We start from the raw sequence: 10,290 nt of genomic DNA, 5'->3' as shown, positions 1-10,290 counted from the left end.
ACATGAGATTGAAATAAGGACTTATACAAACCAATTTAAAAGACTCAAACAATTTTCAAGGATTAAAATGAGTTGAATGCAGGAAATGACTAAAATACCCTTTTATGTGAATTTTGCAAATAACATTGAAATAAAATGCAGAGAAAGATGCAATTGATCAGAGACATATCAAATGACTTATAATGCAAGAAAAGAAGAATTGAACAAGTATTTTTAGGTCCAAAATTAGGGTATAACAGTTGGCAATAGAATTTTCCAACAAAATTTCCAAATTGGATTTCTGAGTGAATCTTTGGTTGTTTGCATAACCGGGTGGTGCTACTTGTCCATAGGGATTTTGGTTTTTATAAAAATTTTGATTCTGTCTCATCCCTTGGTTGTATTGAGCATAATTCATTTGGTCAACACCGTTAATAGCACTACCTAGTTGGCAATCAACACCAGCATGACCAGTTATACCACAAATTTCACAAGAAGGAGTAGAAGCAGAATTGATAGCACTAACATTGAGTTTTTCAAGTTTTTCAGTTAGTGTATCAATTTTAGAAGCAAGGTGATCATAGTTAGAGACTTCGTACATACCTGCCTCCTTTTTGGAGGATGAAGAACTAGTGATGGCTCTCTCGTCGGTCCATTTGTAATGATTTTGAGCCATGTCTTCAATCAAGGCATACGCCTCCGTGTAGTTCTTGTTCATAAGGGCTCCACCTGCAGCTGCATCAACAGACATCTTAGTGGTATAAGACAAGCCATTATAAAAAGTGTGGACTATAAGCCACTTCTCTAGGCCATGGTGGGGACAAAGTCTTAGCATTTCTTTGAAACGCTCCCACGCTTCATAGAGAGATTCCCCATCTTTTTGGTTGAACCGAGTGATTTGGTCTCTAAGTTTAGCGGTTTTAGATGGTGGAAAGAATCGGGCAAGGAATGTTTGCCTCATCTGATCCCATGAAGTAATGGAACCGACTTCGAGGGAATGGAACCAAGCGCTAGCTCTATCCCTTAAGGAAAAGGGAAAGAGATGAAGTCTTACGGCCTCTTGGTTCTCCTTCATGGTTCCACTAATTCGTAGGAGAACAGAGATGTGAAGATTGGGATCCTCAGTGGGGGATCCCGAGAATTGGTTTTGCTGCACCAAGTTAAGTAGGGCAGGCTTGATTTCAAAGTTGTCATCCTCAACCGTTGGGTACACAATAACAGCTTGTGGCTCAGCCGTAGACGGCGTTGCATACTCCTTGAGAGTGCGATTGGCCATGGCGGTGTTATTTTGTGCGTCTCTCTTTCGTTTATGCAAATACCTTTCGATCTCGTTGATTATTACAACTCGATTTCTGGTTAACTCCCCGGCAACGGCGCCAAAAACTTGATAGGGCCAAACTGCAAGTGCACGGCCTATCGAAGTAATAGTAGTAAGAAAGAGTATCGTTCCGCTAGGGAGTTGTTCAACTTAATTAACTTTTTAAAGAATGATTAGAGGAGAGAAAGTTTAGTAAAAAGGAGGTTTGATTGCTGAAAGTAATTAACAATAATAATAAAAAGCCTTGGGATTATTGGTTTGTCATAATAACAAACCCTTCACTAGACAAGACTTAAACATCTAATTTCATGGTTTACACCTTAATTTCTATAGACCGGTTTCCCTTAGCCCCTCACCTTTCCGATGAAAGTCCGGTGAGAGTTTACTTCTAGTAACCAAGCCTATTTCGCTGACTTGATTACTAGAAGATGCATATAGGATTGAAACTACTTGTGTCTCAATAATTGCAAAGACTATTTCACTCTTTTGCAATTATTGTCTAGATTCACTTGTTCCAACATCAAAGCTCCGCTCTCGCTTTTTGAATTGATGTTTGGGATGATGGATTAACGATTATCAAACCCTCCGCTTTCGCTTCCACAGTTTGATAATTGTTAATCCATGTTAAGACGGTGAATCTAGATTAGAAATTAGGGTTACATAAAATTAGGGTTTAAGCTTGGTTTGTTTAGGATTATGTCATTAGACTTCCCAACAATCCCAAGACAAAGAAGTCTACTCACTCATGTTCATCGTAGACATGGGGGAAGAAGAGAGAAAATAACAGTAAAGTAAAATTGCAAGAAAGAGAGTAAAAGAATAAAAGACTTTTATTGATAATTAAAATATTCTAAGCAAAAGTAAAAGTGAATGTTTATGGTGGAGAGTTACTCTATTTATAGCTTTACAATCGACTTAGAAACTAAGCAACTAAAAGGATAAAACAGTAAAGCTGCAATAGGGTAACTTGGGCCCAAAGAAAAAGCAGCAAAAGAGGTTTCTGGGACGGGCACGGTCGTGCCACATGTTGGCACGGGCCGTGCCAAGCTTCTAACTATGTGGGATTATATTTTTGTCCCGCATCTTCGTATTTTCGCATTGTATTTGCTCCAGTCCTCTTTCTTTTGCTCCAAGACACCTTCCACCATATATTTGTTCCTAAAATAAAATAAAAAGCAATTTAAAGTAAAATATTCTAAAAGGAAATAAAATGCAATAAAATTAAATCAAATCTTAAATAAAACTAAACTAAATAATGCATTAAATTAGACTAACTATTGACTCATCAGTTATCTATCTATCAAAGACGCATCAAGGACTATCTATATAAGAAAAGAGCCATCGTGTCGGCAGGGGGCTTTCTAGAGAGAGAAGTTCTAACTTCTCTCTACCTCTCCACCCGAGCTCTGTTTAGGGCCTCCCTAAACATCTAAGTGGTGGTTGTCCCCAGCTCTTCCTGGTTTTCCCCAGCACCTCCTGGCCTCCTCCAGCACTTCCTGGTTCCCTGTTCTCTCTTTCACTGTGTGTATGTCTGGATTCAGATCCAGATCTTGTTTTTGATTGAAGTTTTGGAAAGGGTTAATGTGATGTTGCTGATGACTTCACAACCCTTCACTGCCATAGCCTCTCCTCCCTTGACACGCCCACCACCAGATCCACCGCCCTCCTCCCTCAACGTCATGATTCCTCCTCCACCAGCAAATGTTTTCGCAAAGAGAGCTCCACCAAAGCCACCATGGATTCTCGACAGATTTGAGCCTTCAAGGGTGAATGTTTCAAAATTGGTTAACTATGTTTCTTGTGATGTTTCCTTGCTTTTCATGTTCTATTTGTGTTGTTGTGTATCTATTTTTCACTTAAAGTGTGGTATTGTGTTGTTATGTCTGTGTTTTCCAAGTTTTACTTGTGCTGTTGTGTTTTTTGCTATTGTAAGTGCCTTTACAATATCCCTGCTGGGTAACTCATGCTTCCAACATGTCAATGGTAAAGCTGCACTCTACATGTTTGTTAAAATGCCTCAGATGAGATGGATGTTGTCTGGGAAGAAGGACGGGGCAGATTCACATGATGCTGTTACTACCAACCTGTGCAACTCCTCCTTGTTTCAATTTTCTTCCAAGCGTGTTTTCAATCTTGACACAATCGAGACCACTTATAGTCGAACTGAGCTTGCATCCGTAGCCAATTTGATCCGTAACTGGATAGATATAAAGACTTTGGATTCTCTTATTTTCGTTGTCATGGACCATGTGCGGAAGTCTTCACAAGCAAGGTTGTTAGTCCGTAGATGTTGGGTGAACAACACCAGTTTAGCTGCTAGTCAATCTTTGTTTAATGATGATTATCATATCTTGTTAGGCTTTATTTGTAATGGTTTTCTTTTATCATGTTGGAGATGTTTCAAACACTCTAGATGTAGCCCTTGTGGCATTTGCTTTGATTGAATGAATTTGTTTTTACCGTCAAAAAAAAAAAAAAAAGGACTATCTATATATTTTTGACAGCATGCTGAGGATCTTCATAATGCAGTCAAATAGAGAGCTAACTCATCCATTCGCGACAGCATTAGAAAGATCCTCAGCTTGATGACAAAAATTTGCATGGTTTGGTTTGGTGTGTTTGTGTGTTTTGTTGGTATTGAAGATCAAAACCGGAGAGGGTGTATTTATAGAGGTCCTTAGATTTTTTGGACCACATAAAATCTTAGTGCAATGTGGTCCATACAAAAGAATCATATGCTGAATCATTCCGGATTACGTTTTTCGGAATACACTTACGCCCTATGTTTTTCCGGATTATACAATCCGAACCAACCCTCACCATACACAACGTCCCAAGTTTCACTTTGGGACACCCCATTATCGTCTTTTTCCGGAATACGTAATCCGGATTGCATGTGAATTCCGGATTATATCTTCCGGATTGCACCAGAAGTTTAGGCCGGTGGTCTGCACCACAAAGAAAACGTTTGAAAAACGTTTTGGGCGGTGGTCAAGTGTAAAAACACGTTTTTTGACCGGCATTGATGGCCTCCCACACGTTTTTTAACCCCCTCCCCTATAAATATGGTTCATTTTCTCAAAAATTTTCACACCTTCTCCATTCTTCTCTTCTCCTCTTCTACAACGATGTGTTTCCATCGTTGGCCTTTCATAGAAAGAGGCCTCTTTGGAAATCCATCAGGGGTCATATGATCGGTCAATAGGGTAGGGGTGAGTTTGAATCTGAGGTGGGTTTGTCTGGGTGTCATGTTGACCATCATGGTCTCTTGTTCCCTAGAGGCCCCTGTGCCCCCTCTGTCTCTCCACCAACAGATTTTCTTCTTCCCCGCCATCTTCTTTCCTCCCACCCTCTTTCCTCTTCATCAGTGGCTGGAGTTAGAGCTGGAGCCACTGGTATAGCTTATGTAATAGGATAGGATTAGAAATAGATTTAGGATATTATGTAATAAGCTTAAAAAGCTTGAATGCTTGAAAATTATTGTAATGTATTGTTCATATATTAATAAAATGAATTGTTTTTATGTTTGTGTCTTTTTATTTATGTTTTTTAGTTTATTTGCATTTTCTTTTACGAATTGTAGAGCTTAAAATTGCAAAAGTTCTGCTAAAATACTTATCCGAATTTTAAAATCCGGAGACATCTGAAAATTACTAACAATACGTTCCGGATTACGAAATCCGGACTAGGGGTAAAATTGGAAAAAAATAGGGCGCGCGAGGAAAGCCATAGGGTGGGAAAAATAACTCCCTTAAATTTAAGGGGTAGAGGGCTAGAAACAATGTTAGTTACAATATATATTATTTTAAACAAATGGACCAGCCCAACAAAGAAAAAAAAACAAACAAGAAAAATTAGAAGCTCTTAGGATATTCCCTTAAAAAAAGCTCCTAGGACATGAAACATATTTTTTTATTAAAGAAAAATAAAAGAAACTTATTTTTATAAGCTAATATGGTAAAAGGGACTAATTCATGAAACAAAAGTAAAAACATTATCCCTTGGCCAATCAAATCAATACTGAATTTAGCAAAGCAATAATTATCCACACTTGATTTGCTTCACGATGAACATCAAATCTTATAGCAGTCCAATTGACAAATAGAAGACATGATACGAGTACAAGAAATGACCACATAACTGGAAGACTTTTACCTTTTCCATCCCATTTATTTCTCGACGTCCTATTTTTTTCTTTGAAAATGTCTGCAATTTTTAGATTTTAGAATCTGAATTGAGTTTTTTCTTTGTAATCCAAAAATCGCAAAAACAGGGTGCGTTCCTTGCTTTATTTTATTTTATTATGGAATCCGAACATCCCATAATCATCCTTTTCTAAGAAGAATAGATAGTATTGATAAAAGATATATTTGAAAAATAATTAATTAAAGCATCTTATAATTTGCAAATGTCTTATATTAAAGGGCAGACAACTTTTTTAAAAACGTCTTGTAATTAGGATAGAGGGAGTCTAAGGGCGTGTTTGAAAGAGTTTTGGTTTTTAGGTTTTAAATTCTATTTTGTAAATCAGATTTAGCAAACTGTTTTTAAAAAGAAATTAACAAAAAAATCTGTTTGGTAATATTAATTTTGAAAACTGTTTTGGAGAAGTCTGAAGGAAAAAACTTGTTTGGCAAACGAGTTTCCGAAATATATTTTAAAAACATAAAAGCGGGAAATTCTTTTGATATATAGAGAAAAATTTTACTTTTTTTTTTTAACTATTCTCTTTTAATTAGTACTAGATTTTGGACCTGTGCGATGCACGGGAAGTTGATTATCTCATTGACAAATAAATTTGATCATGAAATGGATAATAGTTGTTGTTGAGCATGAGTTAATGCTTCGAAAAGATGATGACAACAACAACAACCAAACATTATCCCATTTAGTGGGCTTGACTACACGGATTGAAGTAATTCATATTGTTCTATCATAAACCATATTTAAATTCAACTCCTTAATCTATAAACCTTTCCTCATAGGTGTTCCTATACCTCTTGTAATATGACTATCCTCTATTTGATCTACTCTTCTTACTATAGAATCTACAGGTTTTCTCTATACATGTCCAAACCACCTAAACCTATTTTCCACAATATTTATACTATAGGTGTTACCCCAACTATCCCTACAATGTTGCCATTTCTAATCTTATCTCATCTAATATCACCACACATCCAACGCAACATCCCCATCTCCACACACTTACTTTATTCTCGTGTTGGTTCTTAACCGCCAATATTTTGTTCCATAAAACATCTTTGTTCTGACAACTGTCTGGTATTTTTTTCATTTCAACTTAAACGGCACATTTGTATAACAAAAAACACATGAGGCTCTTCTACATTTCAACCATCCAACTTGAATACAATGAATTACATCTGATTTTATTTCTCCATTATTTTGTACTATGAACTAAAGATTTTTTTTGTTGAAAGAATGAACCCAAGATATCTAAACTGTGTAACTTCTATGATATGATCTCCAACTTTCACCTCTAAGTTTGAACTACTTCGTCTTTTGTTTAAGTTACATTACATATACCATGTCTTGCTTCTACTCAAACAAAAGTCTTATGCTTCTAATACTTGACTCCAGGTCTCCTACATCCCATTCCATTCCTGCCTCGACTCTCCAATTAAGACTACATCATCTACAAAATTCATACATCTTAGTGCTAGCTATTGGATGTGTTTTATAAGTACATCCAAAACTAATGTAAAAAGATATGGGATTAAGGTTGACCCATGGTCCAATCCTTGTAATGAAAAATACATTGATAGGGATTAGGGTCGACCCTTAATCCAATCCTTGTTATGAAAAAAAAAAATCACTGATAATGTTTCCAATAGACAAATCCTAAAACACCCGAAGTAATTTAGACTTCAAGAACATTTTTGCGTCCAAAAAGATGTCTAAAAGACTTTAGAACTTTTATAAATATGATAAGATATGTGAATTATAAAGAAAAAGCAAAAAATTAGAAAAGAAATGCGGATCAACTTTTTCGACTCCAAAAAGTTATGTAAGAGACTTAAGACCTTTTATAAATAAGATAAGATACTCGATCATTTTCTAAAAATATAAAGAAACAACAAAAAATTAGGAAGGAAATGTGCAACAACTTTTTTGGCTACAAAAAGTTGTCTAAGAGACTTAAGACCTTTTATAAATAAGATAAGATACACGATTATTTTATAAAAATATAAATAAACAGCAAAAAATTTGGAAGGAAAAGTGCAACAACTTTTTCGGCTCCATAAAGTTGTCTAAGAGACTTAAGACCTTTTATAAATAAGATTTTTTGTGTTAACTTTCGAGCTCCTAAAGAAAGAGGATCCTAGTAACTCGAACTTTGGCCGGAAGATAAATAGCTTAATAAATTAATTAATTGTACACAAAAAATAAATAAATTATTTATGATATTATATAAATATTTATATGCGGGGTTTCCGGACTGGGTAGTATAGTATCCTTACCCATGCACATACCCATTTAAATTTGCGGGTATTACCCGAACCTGTGCCCATCCTCATGAAAGCGGGGTTTTACCAAACCCATTGTGAGTATTTTTTGCGGGTACCATCAGACCTGGGTCGAACCTGGGTCCAATTGCCATCCCAATAAGCACCTACAATGTAAAACATTTTTTCAAATGCATTCAATCATATCAGTTTATGATATCACTTTATATAATTACTAAAATATTTCGTAAAATACCTATTTTTCATGTTGTGTTTGGATGCATGTGTAAAAATGTTTTACAATAAAAGTACATAAAAATTAATTTAATGAGCATTCAATCATATCAGTTTATGATATCACTTTATATAATTACTAAAATATTTCGTAAAATATCTATTTTTCATGTTGTGTTTGGATGCATGTGTAAAAATGTTTTACAATAAAAGTACATAGAAATTAATTTCATATCATTATAAATTGAAAAGAATTGTTTCAAAAAGAATTAAAAACATAACAATTTATTTATTAAATAAAATAAAGGCTTAATTAATGCTTTGGTCCCTTAACTTATTTTTGGATTTAAATTTGGTCCCCTAACTTTAAACTGCCTCAATTTGGTCCCTTAAGTATCTCTCCGTTTACCAAAGTGGTCCATTCCGTTAGTTTTCTTTTATGTTTAATAAAAAAAGTTAAAATGTGGTACACGTGTCATCTTCTTAAACCGTTTGATCTTTTTTCTTGAAACACAACCATTAGATCATGCATCTCTATTATATCTAATTGTACACCACCACCACCAAATTTTTTTCCAACTTTCTTCATCTTCTTCCCTCATTCTCTTCATCATCTTCATCACCATCTTCATACCTTCATAGCACAAACCCAGAAACAAAAAATAAAGTGTATTTTTTTAAGCAAAATCCATAATCATACATCATCAACAACAACAACAAGATCCAAAATAGAAACTGCAATAACAACAACAACAACAACAAAAAAAAAAAGATCTTTTTTTTCCTTCTCTTCACATTCCTTCTCTCTTCTGATCACCTTCCTTCTTCTTTTCCTTCTCTCTTCTGTTCCCTCCTTCAAAAATCGAAACAGGAACAAGCCAACAACAACACACAAAAAACTCTCAAAATCAAACCAGAATCCTCAAGAAAGAATTAGGTTAATTAAACAACAACAACAACATTCAACATCCAAAAAAAAAAAAAATCGATTCTGCACCAATTAAACAACAACATTCAACATCAAAAAAAAAAGAACGCAAGGAATGTCTAGTTTAATTTTCATTCTCTACTCTAATGTCATTGTTGCCGTCATTGTTCTTCCATCTCCCTTCTTTATCCACTATTCACAAAGAGCTTTGAGATCTCTTCCAGTTTCTTCCCTCTCTCTAACCGATTCGAATCCCACTACACATGAATCCCAAATACATTCACGCTTATGGAACGACGTCGTATCGGAGTTAGTTGGAGGAGAATCGATGAGTGAATAGACAAAACACATGATTTAAGAGAAGCATTATTTGAGAGATGGATTTGGTTAATCGTGTTAGCAAGGGTTTTCTTCCATTTTTGATTAATTGAAAGAGTAGCTTCATGTTGCTGGAGGTTGGGGATGGTACGAAAGATTGATGGAAAGGAGGGAGGATGGAGGTTGCTACATGTGAGAGAAATGAAGGGGTGGAGGTGGACAATGAATTGATTTTCACGTGAGAGAGAAGGGAAATTGGAAAGGTATGATTATGGATTGCTTAAAAGTATGATTATGAAATTGAGAGAAATAAAGGTATGATTATGATTATGAAATTGGAAAGGTATGATTATGTGGACAATGAATTGTTGTTATTGCAGTTTCTATTTTGGATCTTGTTGTTGTTGTTGATGATGTATGATTATGGATTTTGCTTAAAAAAAATACACTTTATTTTTTGTTTCTGGGTTTGTGCTATGAAGGTATGAAGATGGTGATGAAGATGATCATGAAGAGAATGAGGGAAGAAGATGAAGAAAGTTGAAAAAAAATTTGGTGGTGGTGGTGTACAATTAGATATAATAGACAAGCATGATCTAATGGTTGTATTTTAAGAAAAAAGATCAAACTGTTTAAGAAGATGACACGTGTAACACATTTTAACTTTTTTTATTAAACATAACAGAAAACTAACGGAAGGGACCACTTTGATAAACGGAGAGATACTTAAGGGACCAAATTGAGACAGTTTAAAGTTAGGGGACCAAATTTAAATCCAAAAATAAGTTAAGGGACCAAAGCATTAATTAAGCCTAAAATAAAAGGCACAATTTGCTCAAAAAAAAAAAAAAAAGGAACAATACTCTTACACTAGAACGAGTAGTGCACACCACCAATAAAAATAGAAACAAGATTTTGCCATTAGTTACAGCTTTGCCATTAATGAAAACTGTGCATGCTTTCCGTGTTTTCTGTTTTCTGTTTTTGGCAAAAGAAAAGCAAAATTGAAAAGCAAAACAACCTTTAGCTGTTTTAGTTTTTTAGTT

At 35.0% G+C, this 10,290-nt stretch overlaps 1 non-coding gene across 1 annotated transcript; it reads left to right on the top strand.

The window, feature by feature from the left end:
* Positions 1 to 785: 785 nt before the first annotated feature.
* On the top strand, positions 786 to 892 carry LOC146945380 (small nucleolar RNA R71). The gene has a single exon (XR_015029393.1). It is a non-coding gene; the product is annotated as a small nucleolar RNA R71 (small nucleolar RNA).
* The last annotated feature ends 9,398 nt before the right edge of the window (positions 893 to 10,290 follow it).

This window comes from Medicago sativa, chromosome 2 (assembly GCF_051527215.1).
Source record: "Medicago sativa cultivar Bolivia chromosome 2, Bolivia_mono, whole genome shotgun sequence".
Lineage (NCBI taxonomy): Eukaryota > Viridiplantae > Streptophyta > Magnoliopsida > Fabales > Fabaceae > Medicago > Medicago sativa.
This window is presented reverse-complemented; position numbering and strand designations above follow the sequence as displayed.